The following is a 19,275-nucleotide window of genomic DNA, read 5'->3' as shown; positions in this document are numbered from 1 at the left end:
TTTAGGTTCATATAATTGTGTTGATTTTTTATGTTCAAATGAAGGTATATCCTAAAAAAAGGTCTTTCAGGAAAAAAATGTTTTGAGAATACTACACGAATGTGAATATACAAAAAGATCAGATGGTAAATATCAATATAATTGTTTAGTTCCAATTTTCATTTTACTGCACATCACTCAGTCTGCCAAGATATCCTGATGAGACATCCACTCTTGGACAGTCCATTTTTTTGCCTTTTCACTTAGAATCTCAGTTTGAGATTAGAAATCTGTACTAGATAGGAGAGCTACATCCGGCCACCTGATTTTATTGGGTTGCTGATAACTTAGGGGTAGATTTTCAAAGCCCAGTGTATGTAAATCCCGGGGTTTATGCGCATGGCCAATTTTCAAATGGCCCGGGGCTTGAAAATGGGGTGGTCCAGGGGGCAGGGCAGTCTGGGGCGGAGAGGGGTGGTCAGGGGGAGGGGCTCTAGGCACCCAGCAAGGCGCCATTTGTTGCTGTGCTGGGGGATCGTATGCCGGCAGAGTGCTGGCGCCATAACTTGCTCTTGCTCCAAGGCAGGAACAAAAGGTGAAATAGTAAAAATCTGGCTAGTTAGGATAGGGATAGGGGGAGGGCAGGATAGGGGAAGGGGAAGGGAGGTTAAGCTAGGGGGTTAGAAAGTTTCCTCCCAGCCCGCTCCACAACTGGAGTGGACTGAAAGGGAACTGGGGAAGGCCCGATGCATTGCCCCACATAATTGCTAAAGTTAACCCCCCTTGCGTGCGCCGACCCGGCATTTTATAACATGTGTGCACCAGCGCGCTCATGTTATAAATTTGCACGTCCATGTGTGCCCGCTGAGTAGCACACACACATGGACACACGCACATAGGTTTTGAAAATCTACCCTTTTGTTGCGTCCGTCGGTCTCAGATGGCTTTGACCTCTGTGCCTCATCCTTCTCTCTCCTCAAGGCTTGGGAAGATGGCTGCTGCCGCATCTTCATGCCACTCTCTCAGGCGTCCCCGGAACGGCAACGGCGACGGTGTTCGCCATGATTTTCCTGAGGGCCTCCTAGGGTGCGCGTGTGCACGCCACCCACGTCTTTATCCACGTCATGGCGGGAACCTCGGGGGCGTCCCCTCCGAGTGACGACATCACATCCTGGTATTTAGCCTACCCTTCGTTTGCTAACAAACTGAGGGCCTCATTTTCCAATATCGCAGTGGTAACGCATGAGGGGGCGTGTCCTATGCAAATAAGGCATTTTTCGTGCAGTGGGGAAACATCGCCGCACGCGATGTTTTCGCCATTCGCGGAACTGGAGTCGCAAATCGCGAAAACATCGTGCACCACGATAAAACAACCAATGAATCATCGCAATTCAGAGAGAGAGAGAGAGAGAGAGAATGTATCTCCTGCGGTAACTCCTTAGAAAATGACCCCCTGAGTTAGCAAGGATTGGATTGCCTCCGGTCTAAGCTGCTCTGCTGCTTCCCAGCAGCCGCAGGAAGCTCTCTCTCTGCCCTTCGGGGTAATTCTTCACTAACCTAGGTACCCACTCCTTGGGGGCCCTTCTATTCTATTTCAGGTACCTATCTTGGGATACCAGGTAATCGCTCCTCAAGGGCCTGCTCTCCCTAATCTAGTGCCTGCCACTGAACAACTTCTGCCTGCCAGGACCTTCAACTATACAGCTTTCTACCTCAGTGAGTACTAACCCTTTCAGTCTGTCTCATCTTCAGCTTCAGCACTCTGGATCTACATCCGGGACCTGTCCCTGCTATGCCTCGCTGCCTATGCTACTCGAGTGTGAGACTGGTCTCCTCTGCTGAGGACCCCTGGACTACTTCACTGGATTACCTTCACCGCTGCTCGCTCCAGGGACAGTACCATCGAGGTGTACAATAAATACAACTTCTCTGTGTTTGTGTGTATAGAGTCTAGCCTAGTACTGCGGTTCCTCACGGGGCTCCTCCCCGTGGGAGTGGCCATCACCGCAGTACCCAAGAATCCATTCCAACACCTCATAACCATAACACCTTTAATGACTATTTCCAGAACAGGAGGATAAAATCTATGAAACAATTAGTGCATGTGCTCTAATTATGAATGTTGAAATTATCTCAGATCTCTCTTACATCTATAGAAATGATCCTTTTCTACAATTCTCATATAAAATATTATTTACTGTACATATTTTAGATTAACATGGTTACTTAGTAACATAGAAGTAACCACTCACCAACTTGCTGGGTGTTCTGTCTTTGCTGAATCATACCTCTAAGACAGTGGTACACTCTTCCAGAATAGGTTAGATTTTCAGAAAATCTCTATTGAATATGCAAGAGCTAGATTTCCATGCATTACTTGTATGTATCTCTATCCTATGCATATTCATTAAGAATATCTTGAATACCTAACCTGTTTGTGGCCCCTAGGATCTTGATCAGGTTTATAAGGAGTAGATCATAAGCCAGGTTCCATTCTCTGAGAGGCATGGATTCAGATTTATCCCAGTTTGTTCTTGATCCTGAAGCTTTCTTGAAGTCTTTATATATGTACTCTAGCATCCTCACCAATGCCTTTTGTATGCAGAAGATGTTGATCTTATTGATGTAGAGTAAACACTTCACTTGCTGGTTTTCTTGGGTATCTGATATTATTTTCCTCTGATTTGTTATGTTATGTTATATTAGCTGTATTTGTATGCCACTCCTATGCGGGGCAGTTCACAACAAAACATATATAATAGTTCCAGAATAGATACAGCATAGTAAAACAAAATAAAAGGATATAAGAAACCAATACAATGGAAAAGCAATAAAAATATATTGCAACAAATTTGTGTTTGCTATCTAATGTTGTTTGCAAAGAGCATAATAACAAAAACAAAGGAGATAAAGAGGGCATCATTGTCTGACCTCTGATTTGATAGGAAAGGGATCTATTTTATAGCTGTTGACCATTGCAACATAAAATATGAAGCATTATAGCATGATACTGCTTAAATGTTTAACCTGTAAGTGGGACACATCCTTCAGACTGCACCCAGGGGCACATAGGAAGAGAGATGGACCCCTTCTGCAGACAGTTCTCCACGGAAAGCATTTTGCATCTGAGTTCTAGGACTCCTCAAGGACCTTTTGCATTAGTTCCAGTACAAACCCTTTTTATTCTTTGGACACAGCATTAATGATAATCACAGACTTTTGCATCCAAAAAGCACACTGAGAAGCAATGTGGTTTCCAACTTCTTTATTGATAGTTGTTTAGATGATTAAAGATTAGAATATTTACAGCACTTAATATGTGTTTCAATTAAGATCAATAAATAAAAGAACATTAGCAAGATTAATAAACTTGTGACTTCACTCTTCTAGCAAAGACTTTTAATTTACGAGAAGCCAATCCCTTAGAAATCCATATCCTCTTCTCTAATTTGTCAGCTTTTGAAGAAAGCTTACTACTCCTTCCATCTTCCAATTTTAACCCAGCATCTACCCACTGTTGAATAAAGTCCCAATAATTTATAAGAAAGTTAAGTCCCAGTTTTCATACCTTTCCTGAAGTCTTCTTAAATACTTTAGATCTCTATATAAAGTATCAGAAGCGCACTCTCCTCTCAAATGTATTACCCCTGAGTCAGCAGCAAAGTCCTTGATTACTCTCAGCAACGTCCTTCTAGCAAGGGACAGGGCTTCACTTCTTAGCCAAAAGCTTTCACTCCTCAGGCTCTTCCTAAGTGAAAGACGCCTCTTCCAAAAGAATGGAAGTGGATTCCCTGGTCCCACAGGCACTCAGCTCCAGGTGGAACAAAAATAGTATTTTACAAAATAGGGAAAAAAAACAAAAACACAGACGGGAATGGTAGAAAAACTTCCCAGTCTCCAAAGTGAGGAGATATTTACTGGCAGAAAAAAAACACTGAAGCTTGAAACTGTGTTGCATTGGGTCACAGACAGGTCCAAACCCTGGAGGAGTTACAGCATGCAGTTTGAATCTTCCCTTTCCTTGACTTAACCATACACAGGAATGGCCCAATCCTCTGTGCACACATACACACAAGGGTCTCACAAATGGAAGTCTTCCAAAAATTGATTAAAAGAGCAAAAGCAATCAGAAGTGGGTCAGGTTAACAGTCTGACCCACAACAGGGACATGCAGACAGTCTTTACAGAATAATTTTGCAAAAAATTGAATAGCAGGAGACAGAGAGGTCCTGTCTTCAGGAAATCCAAACTAAAATCCATGCTCCTAAGATGGTGTTTGGTGGTGATAAACAGCTAGAGCACACCATCTGTAGCTCCCACATAAGGAAATCAAACCTAAATCTCTCTTTTTACTGATTAACTCTGAACCTCCCCGTGATAGTCCACTCCTACTGATAGGGAAACCAGAGGTTCTTCACCTATGGAAGGACTGTATTCAATTGTTTGGAGAAAGCCTACATACTGCTGTTCGTGTTGGAGAGTTATGTGGTATTTGGGGAGAGACACAAAATTGTCTTGAATTGGTAAATAGAAATATGGTAAAAACTGTTTAATGTGCCCAATATATCCATTCTTATTACTGAAATCAAATCTTTGGCCAGTGATTACATTAAACTCTTCTTTCATTTTAACTGTTAAGAACATGCCATACTGGGTCAGACCAAGGGTCCATCAAGCCCAGCATCCTGTTTCCAACAGTGGCCAATCCAGGCCATAAGAACCTGGCAAGTACCCAAAAACTAAGTCTATTCCATGTTACCATTGCTAGTAATAGCAGGGGCTATTTTCTAAGTCAACTTAATTAATAGCAGATAATGGACTTCTCCTCCAAGAACTTATCCAATCCATTTTAAACACAGCTATACTAACTACACTAACCACATCCTCTTGCAACAAACTCCAGAGTTTGTGCGTTGAGTAAAAAATAACTTTCTCTGATTAGTTTTAAATGTACCACTTGCTAATTTCATGGAGTGCCCCCTAGTCTTTCTATTATCCGAAAGAGTAAATAACCGATTCACATCTACCCATTCTAGACCTCTCATGATTTTAAACACCTCTATCATATCCCCCCTCAGCCATCTCTTCTCCAAGCTGAAAAGTTCTCTCCAATATGTTTAGTCTGTGGTACATTGTCATGCCATCTGCACACAAGCAACATTTTCTTTCTATTCCATCCATGGCATCAATAATAAAACCATTGAATAGGATCTTTGTGACATCCTACTGGTCATCTTCCTTTCACCAGTGTACACTCTTGACTAGGGATGTGCATTGATTTTTTTTTTTCATGTTGTTTTCATTTTGGGTCATTATCTGTTCAATTTCATTTTTAAAATGGTTCAGGGGTGTTTATTTTGGGTTTCTCTAATTTTGGAGTTAGTGCACACTAAAAGAAATGTTACCAATCAGTGTCAATTTTGGAGGAATTTGTTAGCTAGAGGTATGGTTCTGCTTTCCATTGACTGCCTCCTTAGTTACCGGTACTTGTTTGTATTGCTATGATTACAAGGTGTTGTTTGTGGGGTTAACATATAAACAAACGAGTGATGTAATTTTTAGAGATGTGCATTCATTTTTCCTGAATTAGGCATGGTATGGTTTCGGAGAACCGAAAAACCAAAGAAATGTTTCTGAAATTTCGGAAAAATTCATTTTTTGGGTTAGTGTACACTAACAGTAACTCCCGTTACCACATGCTAACTCTGACCCATTAGTGCACTAACTCCTGATTTTCAGGATAGCACTATCCTGAAAATCAGGGGCCCCCCAAAAAAAAACCGAACCACAGGAGAAATGAAATTCCCATGGAGGGGTCCCAAAATGAAGCCTGACATGATATCAAAACCCGAAGCACATCTCTAGTAATTTTATAGTCACCAAAAGCATATAATGCAAATGCATATCTTGAATGTGCCAGTCCATTTGTATTTTAGGAAAGGGGCTCTGGCATTTTGCGATATGCATACTTTGAATTAGGGATGTGAATCGTTTTCCATATCGTCTTAACGATAGAAATTGTGTGGCAGGGCAAGAAAATCGTCTTAGGCACGATTTTTTAGTTAAAAAATCGTTAAAAATCATTTTTTCCGAAATGATACAATTTGACACTTTTCAGGTCAGTTAAGGTCAGTTTAGGAATGAATATGTATTCCTATTGGCTGCCCTCTTATTTATTCATGTTACCAAGTTTCCTACTGACAGTATATGGGGGATGGGAAATGGAAACAGTTGGTAGCTTGACAAAACAGGTAATGTGATCAGTCAATGTGACTAGAACTTGTGCCCTAACCCTGATACCAGGGGTATTGTGATCTTCCTGCACACAGTGACCTATCCCTATTAATACCAGGAGTGTTGTGATCTTCCTGCACACAGTGCCCTATCCCTAATACCAGGGGTGTTGTGATCTTCCTGCACACAGTGCCCTATTCCTGATACTGGGGGTGTTGTGATCTTCCTGCACACAGTGCCCTATTCCTGATACCGGGGGTGTTGTGATCTTCTTGCACACATCCCGATATCAGGGATAGGGCACTGCATGCAGGAAGATCACAACACTCCTGGTATTAATAGGGATAGGGCACTGCATGCAGGAAGATCACAACACTCCTGGTATTAATAGGGATAGGGCACTGCATGCAGGAAGATCACAACACCCCTGGTATCAGGGATAGGGCACTGTGTGCAGGAAGATCACAATACCCCGGAGGAGTGAGGGTCAGGCAGCTCCCCCCTGTCTGTGAAGCCAGCCTCTCACTAGTAATGCAGGGAGGGAGCTGTCTCAGACTTCACCATCCTCCCCCCCCCCCTTACCCACACACCATTCACTAGCTGGGACATGGGGGAAGTCAGGAGTGAGGGTCAGGCAGCTCCCCCCTGTCTGTGAAGCCAGCCTCTCACTAGTAATGCAGGGAGGGAGCTGTCTCAGACTTCACCATCCACCCCCCCCCCCCTCACCCACACACCATTCACTAGCTGGGACATGGGGGAAGTCAGGAGTGAGGGACAGGCAGCTCCCCCCTGTCTGTGAAGCCAGCCTCTCACTAGTAATGCAGGGAGGGAGCTGTCTCAGACTTCACCATCCTCCCCCCCCCCCTCACCCACACACCATTCACTAGCTGGGACATGGGGGAAGTCAGGAGTGAGGGTCAGGCAGCTCCCCCCTGTCTGTGAAGCCAGCCTCTCACTAGTAATGCAGGGAGGGAGCTGTCTCAGACTTCACCATCCTCCCCCCCCCCCCCCTCACCCACACACCATTCACTAGCTGGGACATGGGGGAAGTCAGGAGTGAGGGTCAGGCAGCTCCCCCCTGTCTGCGAAGCCAGCCTCTCACTAGTAATGCAGGGAGGGAGCTGTCTCAGACTTCACCATCCTCCCCCCCCCCCTCACCCACACACCATTCACTAGCTGGGACATGGGGGAAGTCAGGAGGGAGGGTCAGGCAGCTCCCCCCTGTCTGTGAAGCCAGCCTCTCACTAGTAATGCAGGGAGGGAGCTGTCTCAGACTTCACCATCCTCCCCCCCCCCCCCCCCTCACCCACACACCATTCACTAGCTGGGACATGGGGGAAGTCAGGAGTGAGGGTCAGGCAGCTCCCCCCTGTCTGTGAAGCCAGCCTCTCACTAGTAATGCAGGGAGGGAGCTGTCTCAGACTGGTATCAGGGTTAGGGCACTGTGTGCATGAAGATCACAACACTCCTGGTATTAATAGGGATAGGGCACTGTAAGAGATGACTGTAGTAGATTGAATAAAGATCTGATGTTTCTGCTCTCCTCACACCAAACAAAAACAACACACAAGCAGAGAAGCCCTTCTTACAAAGCTGAGCTAGTGAGTTAAGTAGGAGGAAAAGTAAACATACTGGTGCCAGTGTGGCTACTTAAAAAATACACTTACCAACAATCAATTACATATATTTGAACTGTGTACAGTTCCAGCCAGGACCACCTTTCTAAAATGCACAGTGATTGGCAAATTCAACATGCACTAGCATTTCAGGTGCCTGCTAACAAAAATAATAAACAAACAAGTTCTAGTCACGTGAGTGCTGATCATTACATTACTTTTTTTGTCAAGCTTCCAACTGTTTCCATTTCACATCCCCCCAACCATATTGGTAACATCAATAGATAAGAGCACAGCCAGCCAATAGGAATACATACATACATATTCATTCCTAAGTGACCTTTACTGACCTGGGAAGTGTGAACACTTTGTTTCATTTTCTGTTGGTGTTCGTTAGTTTCCAGTTCCATTTCCCATCCCCCCAACCATCACCTCAGTGGTAACCTTGGTAATATCAATAGATAAGAGGGCAGCCAGCCAATAGGAACTCATATTCATTCCTAACTGACCTTCAGTGACCTGGAAAGTGTTTATTTGTATCATTTTCAGTTAGTGCGCACTAAATTGAGTTAGTGCGCACTAACGGGGAGTTAGTGCGCACTAACTCGAGTTAGTGCGCACTAACACGATTTAACGATTTTTAACGATAAATCGTTAGAATTTCTATTGTATCGTGTTCTATAACGATTTAAGACGATATAAACATTATCGGACGATAATTTTAATCATTGAAAAACGATTCACATCCCTACTTTGAATTCCCCAAGTGTGAGTTTGTGTGTTGGATGAGGGGTGGTGACTGGTGAGAGGGGGAGTGACTGGGTTGAATGTATAGGGTGACAGGTGAGAGAGAGTCTGGTTGGGATGGTGACTAGAGAGAAAGAGCAAGCCTGGTTTGTGTGGAGGGTAACCTGTCACCCCATACACTAACCCAGCACCCCGCCCCCCCTCAACACAGACACATATACCAGGCTGCCTTTCTTTCCCACATATTACCTCATCAGTCACCCAGTCACTTCCCCTCTCACTGGTCCTATCCCATACAGAGTAGACTGTCTCTCTCTCACCAGTCACTACCCCAAGCAGTCTCTCTCTCACCTGTCACCCCCTTATAGTCACTCCAGTTATTCCCCCTCTCACTAGTCCTTCCTCACATACCAGGCTGCATCTCTCTCAACCGTCACCATTTCAACCAGTTTCTATCCCCTATCCCCCTATCACCCCAAACAGTCACCCCAGTCACCCCCCCCCTCTCAAAAGTCACCCCCACATACCAGGTTGCCTCTCTCTCACCAGCCATTACCTCAATCAGGCTTTCTCCCCCACTTGACATACCATACAGTCACCCCAATCACTCTCCCTCTCACCAATCACACCCACATACCAGGCTGCCTCTCCCTCACCAGTCATCACCCCAACTAGACTTTCTCTCACCCACCACCCCATACAGTCATCCCAGTCACTCTCCCTCTCACCAATCACACCCCACATATAAGGATGCTTCTCCCTCACCAGTCACCACCCCAACCATTCTCTCTCCTATCTGTCACCCCATTCAGTCATCTACTTACCCCTCTCACCATTCTCCACTCCCATCAGACTCTCTCCTACCTGTCACCCCATATAGCAACACCAGTCACTATTCCTCTCATCAGTCACCCTGATACACACCAGGTTGCCTTTCCCTCACCAGTCACCACCACAACTAGATTCTCTCCCACCTGCCACCCTATACATTCACCTCAGTCACTTTCCCTCTCAACAGTTACCATCCCACCACCCAAACACAAAGGCAGACACCAGGGGAATTAAAAGTATGCATATACCAAAATGCCAGGACCCCTTTCCTAAAATACAAAGTGATTGACAAATTCAAACATGCATTTGTACTACATGTGTTTGCATTTGCTGACTAGATCTTGATGATATTAAATATTTTACATCAATTTTGTGTTTATGTTTGTTACCAGGCACTGACCATTCCCCCACAAATACCACCTTGCAACCTTGGCAACACAAACAAGTAACTATGTGAATGCATAACCATAACTCTAACAAATTGCTCCCCTAATTGATACTTTTTAACTGATTGCTAATATTTCAGTGCACACTAATATTCTGGTTAGTGTGCACTAAGTCCCATTAGTGCGCACTAACAGGAAATACTAACTTTTATGAAATGTTGTCATTTTTTTAGCATTTTGTAGCTCTCCCAAAAAGAGATGAAATTGACTATTTTGTTGCCATTATCTATTTCTTTTAAAACAAATGCACACCTGTACTCTTGACTACTACCATGAATTGTTGTCTATATGAAAATGGTATAGCTGTTGAGAACTCATAGTAGTATGTAAAAGCAGAAGAAACAAAGATAAAATGTTATATGTGTTATGACTAACTAGACATTTAAAATTTATCTAACTCACACATACCCATACATTAATCACTCATCTCACATAAAATCCAATAAATGTTTTGAATATATGTTTCTCATACAAACATTTTTGTTGCTCCATTAAATTCATTAATATATGTTTCTCATACAAATTTTTTGTTGCTCATTAAATTCATTAACAAAATTATAAGACAAATCCTTCTGCTTTTAATTAAATCAGATCTTTCTACATTGAATCAAGTCCGATGGAGTCTTCGAAAACATTTTTGTGGTGGATAAAGAATTGTATTTGCATGTAGGCACGAAAGAAAAATCTTTATTAAGTACATTCAACATGGGTTGTATCAAAACTTTTGAAGATAAGTTAAAGACAGCATTACAGGAATCATCTGTATTATTAACAGAATTAGACATTACCGACGTAGATTGTAACTTGGGGTTATGTTTCTGCCTCTTTCAAATAAGATAGCAAGTATACAGAAGGAAATTGAAATTGAGTTATTAAAAGTAAAGGAGGAATTACCACAGGATAGGTTTGATAGTCAGATGAAGGAATTACAAAATCAGTTGGATGAATACCGGAAAGAAACTAAGAAAATTAAAGTTAACAAATTCCATAGGGATGAAAGGGACTATACAGGTGGTTATGTATATTATTGGATGCAGGTTAAAAAATCATATGGTAAAAAAAGAGGTGATTTTTCATCTTCTGAAGATTCTGATGAATCTGATATAGTACAACAAAAAAGCCATAAAAATAATCCACAGGTCAGATTCCATGAAGGTGAGAATAGTGATCAAACCCATGAATCCCAACCACATTAAAAAAAAATTTTAGACCAACAATAATAGGTGGCAAAAACAATCGGGCATCCAGATTTCAAAGAGTCAGAAACATAACTCCAAGTTACAATCTACGTCGGTAATGTCTAATTCTGTTAATAATACAGATGATAGTCCTTTTGTGGATTATAAACTGGTTAAAAGACAGGAAACAGAGAGTAGGATTAAATGGTCAATTTTCTCAGAGGAAAAGGGGTAAACAATGGAGAGCCTCAGGGATCTGTACTTGGACCGGTGCTTTTCAATATATATATAAATGATCTGGAAAGGGGTACAACGAGTGAGGTGATCAAATTTGCGGACGACACAAAATTATGCAGAGTAGTTAAATCTCAAGTGATTGTGATGAATTGCAGGAGGATCTTGAGAGACTGGAAGATTGGGCTTCCAAATGGCAGATTAAATTTAACGTGGACAAGTGCAAAGTGATGCATATAGGGAAAAAATAACCCTTGCTATAGTTATGCAATATTAGGGGTTACCACCCAGAAAAGAGATCTAGCTGTCATAATGGATATTTGGATAATACATTGAAATCATTGGCCCAATGTGCTGTAATGAACAAACAAACATAATATAGTGGGACTCATCGTCAGGCTTGCTGACACCTTTTTTTAGTATATTTACTGCTGATCTTTGGATTGGTGTGAGTTTTGTTTGGTTTTTTTTTTTTTTTTTTGTATTCATTTTTTTGAGGGTTACCTTGGGCTCTTTTCTACTTTGTGAATCATACTGACTTTTGCCATGCTGATTTAGTTTAAAAAAAAAAAAAAGATAATGGGTCAGAGCCAGCAGCAGTTGCCACCTTCCACTCCAGTTGGTGAGGAAAAGGAAGAAATTTGCTGCAGTTCAAAAAGGTTAGATGTTGGCAACCTGAGCTTGACCTGGCAGAAAATCAGTACTTGACTTTTCTATGTATATCAGTGTAAGAAAGGATAGGTGGGTCATTATCCTAACTGCAGCTCTGTGGGTTCATCTGCTTGTTACAAAAATATTTGTTTTATTTTAGAGCCCTGGGTGTTACCTCTCTGACATATAATGCTATTCTCATGAGGATGACAGGTAATAAAATAAATGCACTGCACACTCTGGAATGGGGTCCATAACATCCTCTTTATTACTGTGACATCATTATGCAGTGCATATCCAGCTTAGATTGAATGGATTGATATTGCTCATAATTAATTTTTCTGAATAATTTGCAATTCCATTCAATTGTGCTTAACATCTTCAGTACTTAACTCCTACTTGCAGTAAATTCAGAATATCTCTTCATGCCTAATACAGCTCAGGAAATATTCATAGTATGACTCACTCAAAACACAGGGAACAATGGAGTATTATCTACATATAAATTCCATAAATTTACTTAGGAGGAAACAAGCTGTAGTGTCTACATAAATAGTAGCTAAGGATCAAGGCATTCAACATGCAAACTGAACAACTGAAAGACCAGGGGAAAGTGACCAAAATGGGTCTGTTTCAGAAAACCTAGGAGGAAAAGCTGAAGGATGCAAATAAGTATACTCTAGAGGAGAGAGGTCAGGGGAGATTTGCTAGAACTTCAGATATCTGACGGGTATCAACAATGCACAAATCTGAAATCTTTTTCACTGGAAAGGAAAGAGTAGAACTAAGGATCATGATAAGAAATTCCAGGGGGGATAACTAAGAACCAATATCATGAAGCATTTCTTCACAGAGAAGGTGGTGGATGCCGGAATGCCTTCCCACAAGAGGAGTGAAGATGAGAACAGTTAATGAATTCAAAAGAGCATGGGATGAACACTGTGGGATGGTATAACATGTCTGCTTGAGGGTAACTTGTACAGAATGGCAGTTACTACCCTTAACAGAAAACATGGGATAATCTGCATGGAGAGACAGTTACTGCCCTTAACTGAAAACATGGGGGTAACCTGCATGGAGTGGCAGTTACTACTCTTAACAGGAAGCATGGGGGGGGGGGGGCACACAGTAACCTGTTCAGAATGGCAGTTTCTACCCTTAACTGAAAACATGGTGGTAACCTTACTATAAACAAATTGCTGGGCAAACTAGATGGATCATTTGGTCTTTTTCTGCCATCATTACTATGTTTCCTCTCAATTACCAGCAGGTTGCATTTCTACAGCATCCATAGAAAGGTTCCCTTATGTATATTGAGCATTTCCAGATTACCCAGGCTATACCAAATTTAAAATTGTGCCAAAAGTGATTAGAACATGTTAACTTAAATTGCAACCAGAATTACACCAGATCATCATTGATGCAGTCTATTGTGGTTGTTCCCAATCAAAACTATTTTACCCCCATAGCCAGTAAATTTATATGTACCTATACTGCATTTTCAAACCACATAGCTCTCTTCTTCATATGAAATCACAGTTTGCAGAGAATCCAAAGTGCTTTTTGAAGAACTATCATTCTACCACACCATTTCTGTTGAGGAAATAGATTTCAGCACTGGATCAATTGAAAAGTAAGCTGGGAAGTTTTAATAGAACAAGATATTGGTGAGTATGATCATATAGCAACACACTAAGGGGCAGATTTTCAAAAAGTTACACGCGCCGGGTCTATTTTCAAAAGTCCCGGCAAAGCGCGTAAAGCCCCGGTACATGTGTAAGTTCCGGGGCTTGCAAAAAGGGGCGGTCCGGGAGTGGAGTGGGGTGGTCTGGGGGCAGGGCAGGGGCAGGGCGGTGGCAGAGCCAGAGGCATCTGATACAGTGGCCATTTGCCGCTGTGTCAGAGGATCATGTGCTGGGGGAAGCCCGTGGGCATTGGCGCGTACAAAGTGCACTAGTGTGCACCCCCTTACGTGTGCCGACCCCCGATTTTATAACTTGTGCGCAAGTTATAAAATCAGGCGTATATGTATGCACGCTGGGTAGCACGCACACATGTACTAGGGGTGTGCATTCGTTTGCAATGTATTGGCAATCTGCAATGTATAGGGCCATATTCATTGTATTCATGGGGAAGCGAAACGTATCACAATTCCCACTAATGCAACGAATCTTCACCGAATTATTTGGCCGTCTAAAGGAGAGAATTTAAACAAAACCCCCACCCTCCTGACCCCCCCAAGACTTGCCAAAACTCCCTGGTGGTCCAGCAGGGGTCCGGGAGCCATCTACTGGCCTCACACAGTCAGCTGCCGGTATTCAAAATGGCGCCAATAGCCCCTGTGACATAGTAATGGCAAAGGCTATCGGCACCATTTGGAATACCGGCAGCCGACGACTCGAGTGCAGGAGATCACTCTAGGACTCCCACTGGACTACCAGGGGCTTTTGTCAAGACTTGGGGAGGTCAGGAGTCCCCCCAAGACTTGCCAAAAGTCCCTGGTGGTCCAGCGGGGGTCCTGGAGCCATCTCCTGCACTTGGGCCGTCGGCTGCCAGTATTCAGAATGACGCCAATAGCCTTTGCCCTTACTATGTCACAGGGGCTACCGGTGCCATTGGTCAGCCCCTGTCACATGGTAGGAGCAATGGATGGCTGGCGCCATCTTGTGGTAGGAGCAATGGATAGCTGGTGCCATCTTGTGCTCCTACATGTGACAGGGGCCGACCAATGGCACCGGTAGGCCCTGTGACATAGTAAGGTCAAAGGCTATCGGCGCCATTTTGAATACCAGCAGCCGATGGCGTGAGTGTAGTAGATAGCTCCCGGACCCCAGCTGGACTACCAGGGAGATTTGGCAAGTCTTGGTGGGTCAGGAGGGTGGGAGGTTGTAGTTAATTACATTTTACCCGGGAAATGAATAAGAATGGAACGCATGAACAGATCAGGGCCCCCCCTTGCCGAATGCCCCACAAATACGAATACCAAATATAACATATGTGGTCCCTCTGCACATCCCTAACATGTACGCCCGCATACTGGTTTGAACATCTACCGCTAAGGAAACATGCTTAAATATCCAGTAAATGTGCATAAGTCACCATCTTTGGACTGGGGAAGGAATAATTTTCGCCAGTGCAGAGCAGTATATGGATTCAGTGTATTTTTTCATCTTCTCTTGGATTACCAGTGACTGGTTAGATAGTTGTTTTTGATGGCCTCTGATCTTCCTTCAAGCTAATAAAAAATGAAAGGATATTGTCTTGCTGAAAAATGCCTCATATACTTATTACCATTTGATCTATCAGGATTCTCACCACATACTGTACTTATATTAGCAAGAGAAATTAAAATTCTAGGCTCTTGATCTTAGTTTGCCATAACATAACTCCTCTCTATTAAAATATAATTTATCTTTATAGCCTTGATTACTCCAAGGTCCATTCATGGAAGTACAAAACCCATCCTGATGAAAAAATCACTTTAGGGCCCCATCTTTCAGCAGCAATTTACATTTGCTTGCATCTGGGTGATATCATTCTGCAATGTATTTATTACAAAATTCTTTCCTCTACTTTCAGTGTAATTAATAGAAAGACCTCTAAATAAGATATGTCTCTCCCTGTTGAGCAATCAGAAGAAAAAAATATCACAATCAAGTCACTTTTATTTTCTGTTGTTAATTATGTATTATATTAGAACTGGACCAAAACTGTGGCAATTAATCTACATATCACTGAAGCTTGGGTATTATGATTTATTCTAATCTGAATTAAAATGGCCAAAGGTTAGGAACATCCAGCCAATGAAGTACAAAGATAGACAATACTAAAATATTTCAGCCAAGAACGCCCATTCCCATGTTATTTCAGTCTCAGGGATATGTATTACTTTTCCTAATAGCATTATATGTCCCTATTAAGATTCAATAATTTTTTTCTATAATGCCTGTCTGTAGACATCATAGTTAAAAACATTTAGCATGCACTAAAACAAAAAAAATTATTTCATTTCATTCTGAAAACAGCGCAAAGCAAAACAACAAATGTCATTGTTTCTCTGTCATTTTTAAATGAGAGCACGTCCCTGTTTAAAATTAGCATTCATTTTCACAGGTATAAAATGTCCATGAATGTGTAAGCTACCCATGGAGTTTCAAAACTGCCTTTTTAATGTATACCATCCTATAGTACTACTTCTTGCCTATTGGGAAATTTTTCCACACGCTTTTTCTAATGCTCTATCTTTTGTTTACTTTATAATGTCTTAAATATATCACTTTGCTTAGAACTATAATTATAAGAAAGAAAAGCACATTCTGATTTGAAAAGGATGACTTGACTACTGCTATTAAAATGCTTGCCTTTATTTTAATTATTAGCCTTCTAATTTCCACGGTTAATTATTTTGGATTAAGAAGTACTTTGAGGTCAATTAGGATAAACTAACCAAACAAGGGGAGGCTATCATAAGATAATCAAACTCTTTAGGGCATTACAAGCATGGAGCATGGGTGAATATCCCTAATCCTCCAAGATGTGATTATCTACTAATAATCACAACCCCTGGAATTGCTTTTTGATATTCTGATAGGCATGCTGTTCATACATAAATCACTTGAGAAAATTACTTTAGACTTAGAGCCAGTTTCTTCTCTAATACTTCACTGTTGCATTCACTGGCATAGTGTGTAATATAAGACAAAAAACTGCATCAGACGAAAGATCCCTCTAGCTCAGCATCATGTCTTTGATATTGACAAACACAAGATGCTTGTGGAAGACTGTCAGATATAGAACAGGAGTGGACAACTCCTGTCCTCCAGGCCCCAAAGTGGTCAGGTTTCCAAGATAATCCTAATGAACGTGCATGAAACAGATTTGCATACACTTGAGGCATAAAGCATGCAATTGTACCTGTTATATATTCAATACAGATATCCAGAAAACTCATCCAGTTAGTGGATCTTGATGACCGAAGCTGTATACCCTTGTTAAAAAGCATATGTAGATTACCTGAATATAATCTGCTATGAAGCATCTGAAAGGCAGAATGTAAATCTAAATAAATAAATAAACACAAATAAATACCTGCTGTCATATCCATCCATTTTATAAAGGTCACAGATTAAGAATGCATTTGCTTGTAAGAAAGCTGGGGTAATATGCAAGAAGAGATCATAGTTATAAGCTAAACATCAACAGGATGTTTTGCAGAAAATGGCTTTGCTAGTTTCTGTGGCTCTACAGATGATATAAAACTTGGTGGTAAGAAATGAAAGAGGTCCTGGTTATTGAATTAAATATAAGATTGTAAGAAGATGACAAAGCTGGAATAGCCTTCCAGTGGAGATGATGGAGGCCAGAACTGTAATGGAATCTGCCCGGATATGCTTGGGTAAACTATGGATAGCAATGATAGGGTAAGGGTTGAGGGATCAAGTAAACCTAGTGGCACAACAGGTCATGGGGTAAATGTTTTTGTTTCAGCAGGCCACAGCTCCCTGGTAACTAGTTGGTTGCTGGTGATGAAGTGCTGTCCAGCAAGTTGGTAAGACAAAACAAAAAGCAAATAAAGAAATCATGAGCAAGCAACACTAAAGGTCCTGGGGTAACAAAGCTGATCCTGGTAGACTAGTTTGGCTCATATCTTTTTACATATTTCCTCTCAAAATCCCCAATCCAAGCCCTCTCCCATCTCCATTAGTAACTCTGAAACTCAGTCTCTCAATGGAGCTTGGATTATTGAAAGGAGCATGTTTCTGGTGCTTCCTTTCAGCCTTAGATGTTTTTGCATCCAACTAGTCAGAAAAGAAAATTCCCAGGGATACTACAAAGAAGAAAAACAAATCTAAACAAAAAACAAAAAAATAAATATATACATGATGAAGCAGTGACATGATGGCATATAGTGCAATCTGCTAAGAAGTTGCAACTTTCTACTGCCAATCTGAGGACTGTCATTGGAAACATCATTGCTTTATTGAATCTTTCCACAGATAACTGACAAACTAGCACTGTATCAACAAACATACAATAGTGTGTTCCTTGTATGAAATATCAAGATCTTTATTTCCTCTTTTTAGTCCATATCTGTTTTTTCAAAGGTAAGTGCAGAAATAGTAGTTAGGGAAGAGAAACAGGTAAGCAAACATCCTGTCTCTTTCTTTTGAAACTCTTGATGTAACCTGCAGTCCTCCATCTATTTTATAGAATCAGCTCATTGTGCTGGGAGACTCAATCATCAGGCACAAATTTTGGAACTCTTTTCAAGGGAACACTATAGTTAAAAACATTCCAGGACGTCGCTCCCTGTGACAAGGTAAGGGCAAAGGCGATCGGCGCCATTTTGAAACCTCCAGCACTGGCACCGGCACGATTGAAGGGATGGCGCCTGGACCCCCCGCTAGACCACCAGGTACATCTAAAAGGTTTTTTGGGGGGTCGGGAGGGTGGGAGAAGCAAAGGGGTAATTTGAAAAGGGTCGGGGTGGGTTTTTTTTTTCGGGCCATCGGCGCCTTTTTATCAGTGGTAGCCAAAATGGCGCCGATGGCCCGAGAGCGGGAGATCGCGCCGGGGACCCCCCTCCACTGGACCACCAGGTAATTTAACATTTTTTTTTGGGGGGGGGGCGGTCGGTGGGGTTTTGTTTATCTGCTCAGGCCTCACTAAAAATTTAACAATGTGAATTGGAATCGGAACGATTCCAATTCACAATCTCTAACGATCCGATTTTTCCCTCCCACCATCCGAACCTGATCGTTAAGATGATCGGGCACACGATTCACATCTCTATTCATTACTGTTCATAACCAGCAAACTGCCGGTAACTGTAGTGTCGCGTTAGTGAGGAGGCACTAAGGTCACTAGCGTGACCCTAGTGCCTCCTTGCTAGCACGACCCCCTAATTTGTTTATTGCATGGCACCCCACTTGTGGGGGGTGCTGAAAAGTCAGCTCCCGCTTTCCGCAAATGTTATTGCATCGGCCCCAAAAGCAATTAACCTTTATATTAGAAAAGTAAACATAAGGAAAACATAGGAAACCTATCTCAAAGGAGATGGCTGATAAAATAAAAATAGAAAGAACAGTGATCGAGAAATATAAGGATCCCAAAAAGAGGAACACAGAGAAGAATATCTGGTTAAACTGAGAGAGACAAAGAAAGTAATCAGGAAAGCAAAATGTCTGGTGGAAGAAAGGATTGCCAAAGAGGTAAAGTGAGGTGACAAAACTTTTTTCAGATACATCAGAGAAAGGAGAAAGGTCCAAATTGGCATTGTGAAAATGAAAGGTGAAAAGGGTCAATGTGTGGAAAGAGACCAAGAAAAGGCAGAAATATTAAACAAATATTTCAGTTTGA

This window comes from Rhinatrema bivittatum, chromosome 6, assembly GCF_901001135.1.
Source record: "Rhinatrema bivittatum chromosome 6, aRhiBiv1.1, whole genome shotgun sequence".
NCBI lineage: Eukaryota > Metazoa > Chordata > Amphibia > Gymnophiona > Rhinatrematidae > Rhinatrema > Rhinatrema bivittatum.
The sequence above is the reverse complement of the archived record's forward strand: the minus strand, read 5'-3'. Positions refer to the sequence as shown.